The sequence below is a fragment of the Pseudorasbora parva genome, chromosome 14 (assembly GCF_024679245.1).
Source record: "Pseudorasbora parva isolate DD20220531a chromosome 14, ASM2467924v1, whole genome shotgun sequence".
NCBI lineage: Eukaryota > Metazoa > Chordata > Actinopteri > Cypriniformes > Gobionidae > Pseudorasbora > Pseudorasbora parva.
In genome coordinates, this window is record NC_090185.1 from 18462818 (window position 1) to 18478368 (window position 15551).

The 15551-nt window shown below is 36.1% G+C and overlaps 1 protein-coding gene across 2 annotated transcripts in view; it reads left to right on the forward strand.

Annotated features, from left to right (window-relative positions):
* The first annotated feature begins 582 nt into the window (after window positions 1–582).
* The window catches only part of sh3bp4a (SH3-domain binding protein 4a), a 42467-nt gene continuing 27498 nt past the window's right edge, over window positions 583–15551 (forward strand). Inside the window, exon 1 of one of the 2 annotated variants that reach the window (XM_067415737.1) lies at window positions 583–702. The gene's annotated coding sequence lies outside the window, so the exon portion shown is untranslated. The remainder of the gene's footprint in view (window positions 703–15551) is intronic. The other variant, XM_067415736.1, reaches the window with a different exon arrangement.

Consider the following 15551-nt stretch of genomic DNA (forward strand, 5'->3'; position numbering starts at 1 on the left):
GGGTGAGTACTGCAAAAATACTACATAGTGCACCTTTAAGCTGCTTCACCTTTTCTGATTATTTAGAAGAAACTACATGCCAAACTACCCTTTTATTACAGGATTCAGTCTTTAATTGGGCTCATTTAAAGCCATATCAGACATTTTGAATGTGCTCAACAAAATAAATAAATAAATAAATAATGCATCATTTTAATTTTGAAACTGAAAACATGTTCATCATTGAACAGACAAGTCTTTGTTAATTACATTTTGTATAGCCTATACTTTTATTTAAACACAAAAACTTTAATTAAGTCGTTAATTAAGTACATACATATAGAATGGAATATTTTAATTCTGTATAGGCTAAATGATGCAAACTATGTACTAAAGAGATTGGAAGCTTAATGCAGGATATAGAGTGAATATCATCCGAATCATCACTCAAAGAAAATTAATAATTGATCAGGCAAACTCCAGCCGCCAAGGGAAAAGTGATTTTCCTTGAGGGCCCGCGGTGACAGATGGCGAAACACCGGATTCCAGTCTCCGCCCAGCAGCCTCCTATTCCCCGCCCCTCTCGGTGACATCACCGGCGCTCCGGCCCCGCCCAGATGCGATGCGAGACGCGTTTGCCCAAGAACCACAAAGGAGCACAAAGTGACCAACTCAACACTACAACTGCGCGCTGCTTTGGATAAACATAACAGGAATGCAGAGGTGAGTTTATGCCATCGTTGCGCATTTTGTGCCCGTTAATCCTCATGCCTGCTTTTGAAGTTATTCGGATTATATTTTGAAACCTCCGAAATGTTGGTGTCCCTGTCTAAGCGCTCAGTGTTCAGTAGAACATGCGTTTTTTTGTAACATTTCAGCTGCTTTTACAAGCCTGAAGTTGCAGCGATGCACACGTATCAGGTGTATTCAAATTTAAAATGCATAAAATTAAATGGGTATATTAATAAGGTAAAACTGACTTTATATAGGCTACATTACATATAAAGGTTTTTAGATCTAGTAATGATGGATGTATTGTTTGAATGAACACATCTACAGTTAATTTGTGTATATTTAACCAACTTGTACAGTTAAGTAGTAGGGTATAAAGTAAAAAGCTTAAACTGTCTTTGTGGACCATCACTTATTGTTATAATGTTTTCATTGAGATATAGCCAATGCCTACCTGTGTTATTTTTTGAATAGTAATAGTGATTTCTATTAGTTTGGCAAAATAGTCAAACCCATTTAAAACCACTGTAAATACATTAGCTTATGCTGAAATACCAAAGTAACTGCAGTTACCACTACTAAAAAAAGAATGAATTTGGTAACAATATCTAATTTCAAGGAGCTACTAAACTACTGAAACTCTGGTTACAATGTTAGTTTCATTAGGAATGACTTGCTTTCGTTTGACACTTGTGTGTTTGTTACCGTGGTTATCAGTGTTTGATAGTCACGACCACCCCGGTGGTCATTTCTAATGGTGAGGACATCCTATACATCCCCCTCCTTCACTCCCTCCCTCCCTCTCCGCTCCCATTCCCTGCCGTTGATGCCCTCTCCTCTTCCTCCCTCCCTTTCCCACATTCCTTTCAGACTTTGAATGGAACAGGATTGACCTGTGGCATAACCAAGTCTCGTTTTTCTACAAGACCTCAGCTTCCCTCTGTTATATTAACAATTTATTTTCAAGTTAGGTGGTGTATTAAATATTCATGGCTCGCAGAACAAATGGCTGCTACTTTAGATCCGTACGGGTGTGTGGGTGTATGCTTGTGTATTCTGAATGACAAAGTTATGTTCTATATCCGTATTAAATGTTTTTTAACTGCAGAATGAAAGCGCAACTTCTTTTGTAGAAGCTTGCTTGCAGTGAAACCGCATTTGCTGAGTTTAAATACATCTTAAAAGTCAAGATATAAAGAGCCTTTCCAACAAGGAATGTTGAAGTGTGTCTAACCACAAAAAATAAAAAAAGATCTTATTTGATTAGGACTTTTCATTTGGTCGATAAAAACGAACAAAAAATGCTTGTACAGTAACACACATAAAATGGAACTAGAGCTTGGCTTCAGTACGACAAGTAAAGTCATGAGTTTAAAAACCATTATATGTGTTAAAGCCTCAATATGTAATTTTTTTGCCGCTAGAGGTTACTTATAAAAATAAAAAAAAGGAGTAGCTTGATGACGCCTTGAATTCACAGTGCTTTTATTATGTCGCAGACGACCGCTTCTTCCGCTCATGCATATATGGGGGTAACAGCGCTGTTTTATCATATTACATACATTTGAGTGTGTTGAAAGTTATGTTATAATGCTACTCTGCGTTAATTCAGCGGCTACTATGAGACACTTGTTGCACACTACAGTAAGCTAGATCGATAAAACATGAAAACACGATACTCACGGTAAAACAAGATTTAAAAAATAAGACTGTGTTGAGCTATGTAACTGATTCGTTTTCTGTCGATTAATTTATTCAAACAGTTGCTCACCTGTCAAAAAAACCCATAAAATATTAAAGTGTCTTTAGCGTTTCCATGGTTTCTACAAAATCAAACTGGAAATCTAGGGTAACGCAAGTATGATGTCATTGATATGCGACACACAGACACAGTCCGTGTCCTCTTCTGGTTTAAATTGCTTATTTCTCTGGATTTAAATGTTCTTGGAAACATTTGGGACAATGTAAGTACAACCAAGTATATAACATTGTTCTAGTTGTTTACATGCATATTGTGCCTTTGACTAGCCTGACAAGCCAGACCCACATCAAGATGTTTGTTCTGGAAACTCACCATTGACAGGGCTCAATCCGAAGGGCGGGATAAACGGTTGACTTTCAAACTCCCTCTGCACGGCGTGCACGCAATTGGATAGCGCTACAACCAACCAGAGCTAGTTGAAAGATTAAACTTTCGGCGTATCTGGTGGGCAAACTCAGAACACATCTTCTCTTCTTAAGAATGACTTCAGTGCCGTTCTTTTTTCTTTTCTCAGAGAAAAGCTGAACTCCAAGTCTTCCAGAGTCGCGGTCAAACCTGATTCGAAAGACCGCCGTTCTCCAAATTCTGTGTTTACTAGAAGAAGCACGCAAGCGCAACTCGGCGGTCATTATGTTAAGCCCCGCCCACCGTGCGTCTAGATTTCTAGGCTAGCCTTTAACATGAAACTAATGTGATTTAAAATAACTTCCTAACCTTGTATATGCTGTCTAAAATTTATTTAAGGAACTTAGCAGCACAAACAAAAGATTTTGCACCACAAGTTTTACATTTCTGCTTTTTAATGTCAGCAATGCCTTGTCATAGAGTAGACCATCAGACCATTATTGCAAAATGTAACATATTGAATATATCTGTTTTTATGAACTGATTAGCAATTGTATACTAAAATCTCTGTATTTTAGTAAGTGGAATGACTGAATGACTAATCAGTCTAAAAAGGGCATAGTTAATCTAAAATGATGGTGGATCTGGTGAAGAAGCTGTCAGCGATCAAAATATTGATTTTGAAGATGTTAAAAATGAGTTTTGAGAATATGTTTGAGATGGCGAATATGAGCCAGATGCTGAATGTACTGAGAAATGAGCTCTGACGAGGACAGTGATGATGCTATAAAACATCTGCTCAAATTGAATCCTTCCAAGTTACAAAACGTTACAAAATATGCTTTATTTTATTCCTCTGTAATTGTTACACTAATATCAGGAGAGTTTTATATTATCGTGACCGGTAGAGATTAATCCGTGTTAGATATAGACCAGGGTCGCTAAAGACCCGAATATGTAAGAATGAATGGCGAAACAGTCATGCGTTTAAGGGTTCACGTAGTCAGTCAGTATCAAACTCGTTCTGTTGTCCAACAGAATATATGTAAATAAAACAAGCTTTATTGGACATGCTGCTTTATTATATTAAATGGCAGTATGTGAGCACGGATTAAGAGAGATAATGGATGTAAAGTGCCAATAGCTGGTGCATTACACCATCTAACGCCATTTAGCGACTTTTTGAGCAGGCATTAGCAACTTTCCATTGAAAATAATTGGCAACACTGACCGAAACCCATTGTTTTCAGCGGTCTCTGTCTGCTTGTCAAAGTTATCCAAGTTAGTTGAAATGCACTAACAGGGCAACTTTATCAAACCAAACTTGCCAAGTGTCTTCACACTTGTAGTTCAGTTCACACAGTTTGTAAGCAGACATAGACCCATCTTTTAAGGGTGCGTTCACACTTGGCATGTTCGGTTCGATTAAAACGAACTCTGGTACGAATTGCTGTTAGTGCGGTTCAATTAAAATAAGTGTAAACGCTGCCATCTGAACCCTGGCGAACACCAAACAAGCGGACCGAGAAAAGACGGGGCTCGGTCCGCTTCCGAACTAAATCTGGTGCGGGTCGAATTAAATATGAGCGCAACCCAGACCAAAGACATGCAAACGAACTAAAAACGGGACAGGATGCGACCCTAAAAAGGACAGAATGCTCAAGCATACCTGTTTTTTTTCTCGTCATCGTCGCAATGTTGCCCATCACAGTTCGGTACAGGCATCAGAACTGCGTCTCCTCGCGACAGATCTTCATTTGTGTGTGTGACGGAGGGAAACGTTTTATAAGCTCTTCTTGAGTGCTCAGCTGGTCAAAATACCATCATATGTAGGCTATACATTATCTGGCTATCACCAGACCAAGCTCAATTTAAAATTGAACATGGGTCTGGGGAGTCTGCTATGTGTTTTCTACTGCACAAGAGGTGTGATCAAAGGGCATTATTCAAATGACTCTGTACGCAATTGTATAGTCCTTCAACCAATCAGATCACAAGAGGCGTGATCAACAGGCAACGACCCATCGCTTCTCTATCTGTCATCGTGTTAAACTCGCCAATAGCGCGCCAGGTGGATAAGCCAGTCTGTGATTGGTTCCCGTAAAAGTGACAGACGCAGTAGAAATTAATGTATGGGTTTCCAGACTGAGTTGCCGGGCGAAATCAAATCGCAGGCTTGGTTTACCCAGTTCACACACACACAGCAAGCACATTTAGTTCGGCACACAGCATTGTTTTGATGTTATGTATGTTCTGTATCGAAATATACATAATAAAAGCCGACCTATTATGTCGTGAACGTATAGTTCCTTTAGTTTAGGTATTTAAAAAAAGATCTGTGTTAAAATCCCAGTGTGAACGCTTAGCGGACCAGGACTAAATGGGGTTTTGTGTGAACACACCCTCAGGGGTCTCGGTCTCCTTGTTTGGTGCGCACCAGGGTTCAGATGACAGCGTTCACACTTATTCAAATGAACCGCACTAAAAGAGCAGTCACACCAGGGTTTGTTTTAATCAGCAAGATAATTTAAGGATCAATGCCAAAACCACAGAAAAAAATACATAGCTAACTTGCAAAATAACTAGAAATAAATGATGCAATAAATCAAATGAACAACAACACACCACAGATGTTGTTCATACAGCTTAACTTGGATCAAAGCTGAAAAAATTCCTTCCACAGAAAGGCCTATCAGCCAAAAAACACTTTCTATTATTTGTGTCGTGTCCACTGTACATAAAACCATGTTAGTCCAGCTTAGAACAGCAGTGTTAAAATCCCCCTTGAGTCAGATGGCAGTAGACTGTGAAAGACAGGGCATAAAATGGCAGATCGTTTTACGAGGATTTAATGTTTCAGCGTTGGCCATCAGGAGAGATTACATTGTAAGTATATTGTGGCTTTTTCAGCATTTATCCTAAGGCAAGCAGGCCTGATCTAGAAACGCTTTGCTCAAACTCCCATCCAAATGGCCTTTCCATTCCCATAGCCCTTGGCCGCTCTTCCAATATGAATGTGACTATTATAGGCCTGTGTTATGATACTATGTTTAGTTCAGCTAAGGGTAAGTATTACTCAGAATAACCTAGAATTACATACTCTCTTTTGCTTTTTCTGTGTGTCGGGATGAGGGAGTGTATTGTTGACGGTATCAGTGGGTGTCTTTAGCTGGGATCAGGACCAAGACCTGGGCGGTTTGTTTTCAGGACTCATGAGACGCTTAGCAGTCTAGGGCATTTATTCAAGCCTGTTGTCTAACTCTCTGATTCCTGGTGATTCATCGGCCGCAGATGTGTTTATATATAAACTAGCCATCTTTGTCCATTTTGCTCAAGTAGAAGCATGAAACGTGTCAAGAGCGGCTTGTATTTTAAGCCTAAAATAAAAAGTAACAACGAATATTGAAATTGGTTTGTTGGAGAAAAATATATGTATTCATTGCATTGCATTTCATGACAATCACATACATAGGTTTTCTCCAAAATTGGAGAGAATTTTTTTTTTTTCTTGGACTATGGTTATGAGAATTTTGGAGGAAATGTTGTTTTTAATCCTCAGGGAGAGAGAGAGAGAGAGATTATTTAAATCCTTAGGTTTTCAACCATGGAGGAGTTCTGTGAACTTTTCATGACATTTATAAATATAAACTTTCAATTTATTTGTGATTTTTAAATCATGAAATATGTATTGCCTTTAATTAGGCTGCTTATTAATTAAAAAAATGGCAGTAAGTAATTAAAAATGGCATCTAATGACATTCTCTTTTGAGTATAATGGGGTCCCAAAAAAGCTAAATGTCTGTATATATTATGGTAATGTGAGTAATTATAATTAATATATAATTAATTACAAATATACATACACTTCACATGCACATTAACTTTAATGGCATCCCGTTCTTAATCCATAGTGATTAATATGGAGTGTGCCCGCCCTTTGCAGCCATAACAGCTTCAGCTCTTCTGGGAAGGCTTTCCACAAGGTTTAGGAGTGTGTTTATGGGAATTTTTGATCGTTCATCTTGAAGCGGATTTGTTAGGTCAGGCACTGATGTTGGATGAGAAGGCCTGGCAATCTCTGCTCTAATTCATCCCAAAGGTGTTCTGAAGGGTCGAGGCCAGGACTTTACACTGCATCCGACGCTTTGCATTGCACTTGGTGATGTAAGGCTTGGCTGCAGCTGCCCGGCCCTGGAAACCCATTCAATGAAGCTCTCTACGCACTGCTCTTGAACCAATCTGAAGATAATAAACACATGAAGTTTGGAGGTCTGTAGCTATTGACTCTGCGGAAAGTTGTCGACTTCTGCGCACTGTGCGCCTCAGCATGAGCTGACCCCGCTCTGTGATTTTACTTTTTACGAGTTGCTGTTGTTCACAATTGTTTCCACTTTGTTCTAATACCATTAACAGTTGACCGTGGAATATTTTAGTGGTTGATTTTATACACCTGTAGGCATGGAAGGGATCGAAACACCTGAATTTAATGATTTGGAGGGGTGTCCCAATACTTACTTTTGTTTTTTATATACACTGCACATATGAAGTAAGACATGTTTTATTGAGATTTGCTATTTTTGTGTGTTCCTAATATGTTAAATAAGGGCATCTTCACCCTGCATTCACCTCAATCACTGATTCAGCTGACTGACGTGCAGCTTGCTGTAGTTTGTCTGCGTTCTTTGCCATTTTTGCTTCCTATATTTGGCCCTGAGGAAGCTCAGGGTTATGAGTGAGATTCTTTTGCTGTTTATGTTCTATCAGCTGAGGAATGATATGAAATTCCAGTCGGCGGCAGTCCATTTCCAGCTGCAGGGCTTCAGATACACACAGCAGGAGGAGGAGGCGATGGGGAGGTACGCGAGCTACTCATCAGCCAAGCATTTCCTCTCTTTCTTTTTCTCTTTTCCTCTCTTGCCGTTTCTCCTTTACTCTGTCAGTCTGTCCAGAGCACTTCCTGTCATAGTTCGGCCACTTCCTGTTTCTGTAAACAGAGCCGTTGTCCAGGAGAAGGCTTGACGGGACACTTCCCGAAAGGTTTATATTTCTGTAGTTTTAATTGTTTATATGCAAAATTTAAAAAAAATTGTTTGATTTTTTAGGGTCCATTGTGAAATTTTGGATACGTTTTGAAATCCTTTTTTAATCAAGAGCATTGGTTACTTCCCACTTTCATCAGGAGAAAAAAGTCTTCTTATTTTGTGCTTTGATAATAAGTTAATGAAAGCCTTTGAATGTCTTACCAGGATAAAGTAAATGTTCAAGTCCCATTTAATACAGTGTTTCATAGATAAAGTCACAGCAAACAAACTGACACTGAGAGATGTAGACTTTTCTAAACTTAGTCAATTTCTGAATGATTTTTTTTTTCAATCGAAATATCTAGTCATTATCCTGTGAGCTTCCATTAATTTTCTAGCTGAAAGGGCTTTCCGGGAAGTATTTGGCATCTGAGAAAGACTGTGGCTGAAATGTAGATGCGCCGTGTAGTACATGCATTTGAGATGCAGGCTGTCTGACATCTGAGACAAGGAATCTGATTGGCCCTTGCTATTCTGGAGTTTGGCCAATTGGGTGTTTGATTCTGTCCGAATGACTGAGAGATTGAAGTGTCAACTTGAGTTTCATTAATGCTAGACTGAAAACACAATTTGTTTTTACATTTCTCACCAGGCACACCCTGATAGACCCTACCTAGAGCATTTAAATATCCCAGTCGGTGGTGATTTGTGAGCGCTGTGGATTTTTAAATGGCCAATCTAGAACTGCAGATGGTCAGTTCATTACCTTTGTCACTTCTTGTTCCTGGTCCTGCATGCTTTTGAGTTTGGCGTTCCAGGCCTAAATTATTTTTTAAATATTGAATATATACAATATGTATATTAAATAAAAATACAAAATATGAATACATAATTTTGCTAAATTATTTATTTAACTTGATATGGTAAATACATTTTATTAAAACTATCAATATTTGGATGATTAAATAATTAATTAAATTTTAAAATAAAATATATAAATAAATATTACAAATCTAAACGATTTCTTCTAAATAATCATAACTAAGTGATTAATTTGAGTTATTTTGTTTATTAAAATTTGTTTGTGTAAAATATGAAATATTGTGATAAATATATACACAATTTCATATTTTACATCTATTTAATATAGTTCTATTGATATTTTATTTTAATAAATTTACTGAAATATTTAATATAACGTAAATAATATATAATTAAATCAATAATATAAATAAGTCAGTAATAATTTGAATGATACATTTCTTATAAAAGAATAGTCTATATATATATATATATATATATATATATATATATATATATATATATATATATATATATATATATATATATATATATATATATATATATATATATATAATGTGTGTGTGTGTGTGTATGAGACTATTCTGTTATAAGTAATTTATAAAAACATATAAGTTATTAGATATTTTATATTTATATTTATATCATTTATTTAAGATATTATAATTGTATTAAAATAAAATATAAATAATTTAGCAATGTTATTGTAAAATATTATGAATATAAAATATTATAAATTATAAATTTTCTAATAAATATTACAAATATGAATATTGAATATATGAATGAAATGTTTATATTATTAATAAACCTAAATCATTTGCTAATATTTTATATTATTCATATAAAATATTAGCAAATGATTTAGGTTTATTAATAATATAATAATATGTAACTTAATTTTAACACAATAAGTAACTCAATTTTTAGTAAAATTGTTCGTAACACTTCATAGAGATAACAAAATGCACTCTGAAAACTAGATCTTAAACTTTACAAATGTATTTGGCACTTTTTTATTGCATAGACACCTAATTTTTTCTTATCACAAATGGTGGTTGCGTCATGAAATGAAGTAAAAAATGTCTCCACAGTTGTGTGATGATGAAAGACTGCACCAGCCCAGTAACCAAACAGACACTCGTAAGGAAATACACAGAAGTCTTGCGCTTCAGGTTTTATTCAATTTCAGGCCACATTTGGTGTTTAATGTAAAATATGATTTCTTAGCACCATGAACATGTTAAATGATGAATGTGTAGGGTTGCTGGCTTCCTGTCAGCACTGCTCTCCAGAGAAATGTGTGTGTGTGTGTGTGTGTGTGTGTACTATAATAATTAGGTTTGACACCATGGTTTTGCTCTGGTTAGTCTCTGCAGGGTTTCTCCTCCCACCAAGGACTTCACTCTCTCCCAAACACATGTACGCGCTAAACTCAGAAAATAAATTATGAGATTATGCGCTTGCTGAAGCGCTAGAATCACATCCTGTAGGGGGTCTTGTGTTCAATTACTAGAACTAATATAACCTATAAAAAAAAACTGTACGCAAATGAAAACATCACCAATTGTTGCCTGTATTGTCTTCTGGAAAGGTTACGATGGTTGACTAGTGACCATTTGCCTAACAACATACATGTTGACTAGATCTTGTTCCTTAAGTTGTTGAGACAGAGTTTTATTAGCATACTATGCTAGCTCTTAGCATTAGCTTAATCGGTTAGCGTGAAATAAAATGGGAGCTTTATTCCTAGTAGTCTCTTCTAACTGTGCATATAGAACAACTATATGCACGCCTCTGTGAAAATACACATGATTTACAGTCTGAGACATTTCAGACTTGCGTAGCTAGAAATGTAGCAGAGTATATTTTGCACCTTGCATTGAAATGAAAATGATGTACATGCCTGAATTTTAACCAAATGATTGTTGAAATAACTACTGACAGAAATGCAATAAAAATGGGCAATTTTTTGAATAGATCCTGAATCCTATTCTTAAACTCTGTTCAGATGGGATTAGTTTACCGGACAATATCAGTATAGATAGATTACGGCAATTTATACCTTTTGTAAAAGGTAAGGAAAAATTACCTCAGGCAATACTAATCCCGTGCGAATAGACCTGCTGTAAATATGTACGTAAATATCCTGTCATTTCATGTTTAAAAGTATTTTTCCGTGTTTTTTTTATTTTATTTAAATTTTGTTTTGGAGGCTCTTGGAAAAAGCATTCAGTTGCGTTCACATGTCTGTGGCAAACCTTGTGTTTTCTTCTTACCAATCAGATTAAAAACAAAAACAAAACTTTTAGCTTTAGGTAAGTGTCTATTACCAACAGAATCCAATCAGAATTTAATTAATTTAATTAATAACATGACCTAACTGTTTGACATGATCTAACTGTTATATATAGGTTATACATTTATTATATGTGTGTGCGCATGTGATATCAGAAAGCAACTCAATACGCACATGATGAGGTGGCGGCGGTGCATAAATTAAGTTACCCTCCTGTTTCTGCTAGTTTTTTTTAAATTTCTTATCATTAATATTATTATTACAGGACATTAATATTACAGACGTCCTGTGGTAAAATTACATTACTCCTTCTACCCTTGTAAAACTAAACCCATCCAAATAGGGCTTTAGTTGCCGAAAGCATGACTTCTGCAGCATTGCGATCTACACCTTGTGAGTCCCTCAGGAATGGAGCAAACCTTAAAAAGCACAATTGTCATCAGTTTCCACAAGCACAATAGTGTTGCATTGTTTCATAATTAATGAGGACTCAGCACAAATTCAGTCCTTGTAATCCCCCTAAACGCCCCTGTTACTCTTGTTGTCATTCAGTGTGCCTCCTGAGGTAAATCTTCACTGGCTTATGGTGAATGCACCGAGGTTTATGTTTTTCAGAGTGTTCGGGGTTGTTTGTGAAGATGGACGGGGGTGAGCAATGCTAGGGAAAAGTCTTCATTGATATGTAGAGCGTTTCTTGAGAGACGGTCCGACCTGACGCAAAACAACAGTTCATTTACAGAGGACTTTGTTTAAGCCTTGGCTAATCCAGACCTGGCATCGTTTTTGGAAGGATACATTTGGGAACACAGTTTACTGGGCTTGGATTCTTTCTTTTTGTGTATTCATGTATGCAAATTAAATTCTGAGTATAATTGCAACAACGGTATGATGCGCTCTCCTTTGACTTTTGGTACACCAGAAATAAAATGAGTGCACATGCTTCAGCACAGTGAACCAGCTATGATGTGCTTGTAAATGTGACACAAGGCTTGCAACATTTCCTAATTACATAGGTATATGTGTAGTATACAGTATTTTTGTTTGTGATATTGACAAAAACATAATATATTTTATATATACAATATATTTTGAACTTATTACTTAAACCGTGTGACCACATTAAAATCATATACAATCTTTACATTTCTAATACATATAATAGAATACACACACACACATACACATTGTCGAGGATAACACATTAGAAGTAATGCCAGCTACATAATCAGAGTACTTTTTTTTAGTTACTTTAACAAGTAATGCATTACAATATTGCATTACTCCCTTAAAAAGTAACTAATTGCGTTACCTATTGAGAAAAGTAATTTTGTGTTATGTTTCTAATCTGGACTGGGCTTGTTTATGTATGTATGTACTGTATGTATGTATGTACGGTAATTATATATGTATATAATAAAAAAGTTATATTTTGAGGCAAATATTAAGACCCTTTCATACCAAGATTTAAAAAAATAAGCTTCAGACTTAAGGAAATGCTATTAATTTTTTTTTGTGCAAGTGAGAGTAAATTTTAGCTCACATTTAGTCTAGAACTATAATAACCATCATGATTACACACAATACCTCGATTTTTCTCAACTTGTAGACCTGAGAGCTGTCAGTCAATAAATGGGTAAACAAAGTAACTTGCGTTACTTAAAAAAGTAACTCCTTGACTTAAAATTTGTGGTAAATTTAAAAGTAATGCATTACTTTACTAGTTACTTGAAAAAAAGTAATCTGATTACATATAACTTACTTGTAATGCGTTACTCCAACACTGAAAGAAACTACTTTTAAATTTACAACAAAATATCTTGTTACTTTTTTAATGTAACGCAAGTTACTTTGTTTTCCCATTTATCGACTGATAGATCTGTGCAGATGCGTTGTGTGTAAACATGATGGGTATTGTAGTTCTAGATCTAGACTAAATGTCAATATGGATTTATTTAAGCATCTCACTTGCACAGAAAACAAATTAGTATTCTTTAAAATGAATAAAAACTGTGCAATGCAATGATTAAATGTTAAATCACACAAACTTTATTAGCCAACGTCTCTCAATGATCCAATTCAGCCATGCTAATAAGTAAAAAAAAAATGTTTTTGCATTTATAGCTGATGTAAAGCCTAAAAGTATACTTTGCCTTTACTCATATTCGAGTGTACGCACACAGTCAAACCTGTTACAAAATTCCGGCGGTGTGCGTACAGTATGTGCGTACTCTTTTGATGACGAAATTTGCACTCGCGCGCACTGTGCGCTGAAGCTTAAAGTAGGGGCGAGCTGGGCATTGCCATCTTGCGAGCGAGTCATCGCAGATAATGGGCAAAATGGCGGGGTGTGGACGGAGCTTCGGTGATGCAATGACTATAGACGGCAGATACATGCTGCCCTACAAAGCAAAAAGGCAGTAACTACGCTGAGTGCAAAACTGAGAAAAATGACTTTAAAGTTATCCTGTCATCCAGCCCAAGTAGTTGTAGGTAGATAACTGGACATGTGGCTGTTTTGTTTCCTTATTATTAGCTTATTCTTTGTACATATCAATCCTAATTTTTTATTTGATATTTTACCCCTATTTTGCAGTTACTGTATTCTTGCTTTGTATTACTTACCCAAAACGTGGCACCATACCAAGGAAAAAGGCAGTAACTACACATTCTCCAAAAACTATTTTGCCACAACTTGGGCTCTGGGAGTGTTAGATACACTGTATTTGAAATAATTGGAACCATTTGTTTTCCTGAACATGGATATACCAAACCCAAACTAATTTGACCATTTTAGGTCAATATTTTTCACCCTGATCAATATATGTATATCGATGTCTGTATATCATAATATTTCATTGTATAGGGAATAACTTCAATTCGGTCCATGACATAATAATGCATGAATTAGGCACTAATAAATGCCTAAATAATGACTAACACAATAATAAATGAATAATTTTGCACCGTTAATGAAAACGAAGAAGGAAAAGCCAACACACCCGCTTCATAAGTTACATTAGGCCTACAATAATAGGATTAAACATAGAAGCTTGCAGTCATGCAGAGGGACAACATTTTCATAGGTTAATATAATTAAGGGGAATCCAAATATAAGTGCTCTGCAGAAGGTTGTTTTTGTTGAAAGAATGGATGCTTACAGTAAAGAGAAAGATGTCAGTTTTGCTCACAACTCGATAACTTCTCTAAACAGCGGACATAGTCTTTAAACAGCGGCCGCGAAGAGAATGTTTTAAGTTGAACAGACAACTGTCAAGATAAAGAAAAACTTTTGCACCAATAGCTGTGTTTATGGACAGTTATATTCTATTTTATTCTATATGTTATGTGTGTTCACCATGGAAACAGTAACTTCACTGTGCAGCAACACAGTTATATTTTGTTAGGTAAAACATAACAAGAATACAGTATTGGATGTTACTGTACTCATGCTTTGTTTTACTAGGGCTTTTTGCAGTTACTGTACAAACGACTACCATTTTTCTCCAAAACGACCCACATTTGAGATCAGATGTTTTGTCACATAACAAAGGATGCCTTGAATGTCATGAAAATGATAATAACTCATTTTTGACCAAAAATGCAGTTACTGCCTTTTTGTTTTGTAGGGCAGCATGGCTGTCCACCTGTAACCACCCCCTTAATTATGCAGAACTTTAAGGCTTTATATAACGTAAACGAAGGAGTTATAAAAAAAATGCACCCCCCTCACAGTTGTCATGAAGGTCAAAATTAGCCTTATAGGCCAAAACCACAATTTGTACCAGGCTGTAAACATGTTTTTTTTCTGCTGTAAAGTTGGGAATTTTAACATGGGGCTCAATGAGATTCTGCTCCCTTCTGGAGTCTGTCCCTAGTGGCCAGTTGAGAAATTGTAGTTTACATTACTTCCGTATTGGATTCAAGAGAGATCGCGGGAGGCTGGTGTGTGTGTGTGTGTAAACTTTACTAATTAGGTAAAACAAAACAACAAAAAACGGATAATGTACTGGCAGAAAATTTCCAGGACATTATCCTGTCATTTAACAGACATTTCCGTTTAGCAAAAAGTTCAAAATTAAAAATACAGGTAAAACGCATGTAAAAATAAATACAGAAAATTCTGTCAAATTAATACAGAACATTAGTGTCCTATTTTTATGTTTTTTAAAGAGTGTGTATGGGTGTTTTCTGTTTACTTTACCGATCCCTAGTCAGAATAATCCATTTTGTACTGAGGAATATGTTTGATAAAGAGGCTTGTAATGTCAGACTCATTTGCTTGAGCTGAACCTGTCAGGTAGAACAACCTATTCACGTAGACATGATAAATGAAGTCTGTCATTTAATGGACTCCTGAAAATTAGCTTCTTATAGGCACTTTGAAATATTATCTCCCACCCACACCCCTCTGCACCTCTTTACCTGAATAAACCTTTTGTTTTAGAGTCAGTGGTGAAGTATGGAATTGCGGGGCAGTAGAGGGAGAAATTGCTTTTTCCTCTGCTATATATACGAGATGGTTATATCTACCAAGTAATGAGCAATCGGCAGAAAATCCCACTTGTCTTATTCACCCAATTAGCTCATCACA